Source organism: Mus musculus, chromosome X (assembly GCF_000001635.26).
Source record: "Mus musculus strain C57BL/6J chromosome X, GRCm38.p6 C57BL/6J".
Classification (NCBI taxonomy): domain Eukaryota; kingdom Metazoa; phylum Chordata; class Mammalia; order Rodentia; family Muridae; genus Mus; species Mus musculus.
The window spans coordinates 62774805-62777086 of record NC_000086.7 but is presented as its reverse complement, the minus strand read 5'-3'; the positions used below and the strand labels follow the sequence as shown (position 1 = coordinate 62777086).

The following is a 2282-nucleotide window of genomic DNA, read 5'->3' as shown; positions in this document are numbered from 1 at the left end:
GAGGGTAAGGGATTTTTCAGAGGGGAAGCCAGGAAAAGGGATAACATTTGAAATGTAAATAAATAAAATATCTAATAAAAAAGGAATGTCATATATCTAAAAAAAAAGAAAAAAAGAAAAGAAAAGAAAAAATTAAGAATTGATCCTTGAAGTGATCAATGTCCAGCTAACTGCTGAAAGAGTAGTGATGAGAACGTGGTATATGGCTATGGATGGAGTTTATTTTAGGGAGACTAGGAAAATAATTGAAGTTAACAGTAATAAACCACCATTCTTAAAGATCTGTGTTTTCAGTAACTATATGAAAACAACACAGTGTCTAGAAGTAAGAAAATTAATGTTCGGGTCCCTCAGTCTCCTGCGGTCGCCTCCCCAGGCATGGCACAGGGCCTCGCCACACTATGGCAGCAGCAAGACACAGCACGCTCGACTTCAAGCTCGGCGCCAAAGCTGATGGTGAGGCCATTCTGAAAGGCCTTCAGTCCATTTTTCAGGAGCAGGGGATGACAGAGTCAGTGCACACCTGGCAGGACCATGGATATTTAGCAACTTACACGAACAAGAATGGCAGCTTTGCCAATTTGCGAATTTATCCACATGGATTGGTGTTGCTGGACCTTCAGAGTTACGACAGTGATGTGCAAGGCAAACAAGAAACTGACAGCCTTTTGAACAAAATAGAAGAAAAAATGAAAGAATTGAGTCAAGACAGTACTGGGCGGGTGAAGCGATTACCACCCATAGTTCGCGGAGGGGCCATTGACAGATACTGGCCTACTGCTGATGGGCGCCTGGTTGAGTATGACATAGATGAAGTGGTGTATGATGAAGATTCACCATATCAGAACATCAAAATCCTACACTCGAAGCAGTTTGGGAATATTCTCATCCTCAGCGGGGATGTTAATTTGGCAGAGAGTGACTTGGCATATACCCGTGCCATCATGGGCAGTGGTAAAGAAGACTACACTGGCAAAGATGTACTGATTCTGGGAGGCGGCGATGGAGGCATATTGTGTGAAATTGTCAAACTGAAACCAAAGATGGTCACTATGGTAGAGATTGACCAAATGGTAATTGATGGATGTAAGAAATACATGCGGAGAACATGTGGAGATGTCTTAGACAATCTTAGAGGAGACTGCTATCAGGTTCTTATAGAAGACTGTATCCCAGTACTGAAGATGTACGCCAAAGAAGGGAGAGAGTTTGATTATGTGATTAATGATTTGACAGCTGTCCCTATCTCTACATCTCCAGAAGAAGATTCCACATGGGATTTCCTCAGACTGATTCTCGACCTGTCAATGAAGGTTCTGAAACAGGATGGAAAATACTTCACACAGGGGAACTGTGTCAACTTGACTGAAGCCCTGTCGCTCTATGAAGAACAGCTGGGGCGTCTGTATTGTCCTGTGGAATTCTCAAAAGAGATTGTCTGTGTCCCTTCATACTTGGAATTGTGGGTGTTTTACACTGTTTGGAAGAAAGCTAAGCCTTAAAGATGAGAATGACGTGTGCTGCGAGCCACCTTCCTGACCTCCATATGCCGTATATGCCATCAAATGTGTCAGGCAACTGCTCATGAATTCCTTCTAGTGGTTTTCACTTTTAATTATTATTTTTAATTTAAAAAAGCCAATGGGAAAAATGTATATTTTGATGAGTTAGGATGTTAATTTTAAAAAGTCAGCCGAAGGACAATTAGACAGCCCAGCAAAGACTGCAGAATGCACTGACCCCCTAGAATGTGATTTTAGTATTTTTTTTCTCTGTGTGGGGTTTGGGTTTTCATTTTGGTTTCAGTAGACCTTTAATTTGGACATGTGGAGGAATGAACATCATTGTTTTGTTCTGGAGAGAAGTTCCTGATAGTGTTTCTCCCCTCTCACCCCCAAATTGACTTAGATATTAAAATTTGGTGCTTTTAAAGGTTTTAAAAGAGTGATTAGCAGTGCTAGGAACTCTCAATTCTGAATATCTATGCTCCAAATACAAGAGCAGCCACATTCACTAAAGAAACTTTAGTAAAGCTCAAAGCACACATTGCGCCTCACACAATAATAGTGGGAGACTTCAACACACCACTTTCACCAATGGACAGATCATGGAAACAGAAACTAAACAGGGACACACTGAAACTAACAGAAGTGATGAAACAAATGGATCTGACAGATATCTACAGAACATTTTTCCCTAAAACAAAAGGATATACCTTCTTCTCAGCACCTCATGGTACCTTCTCCAAAATTGACCACATAATAGGTCACAAATCAGGCCTC

General features: G+C 41.1%; 1 pseudogene; it reads left to right on the top strand.

The window, feature by feature from the left end:
• Sms-ps (spermine synthase, pseudogene) lies at positions 450 to 1959 on the top strand (annotated as a pseudogene).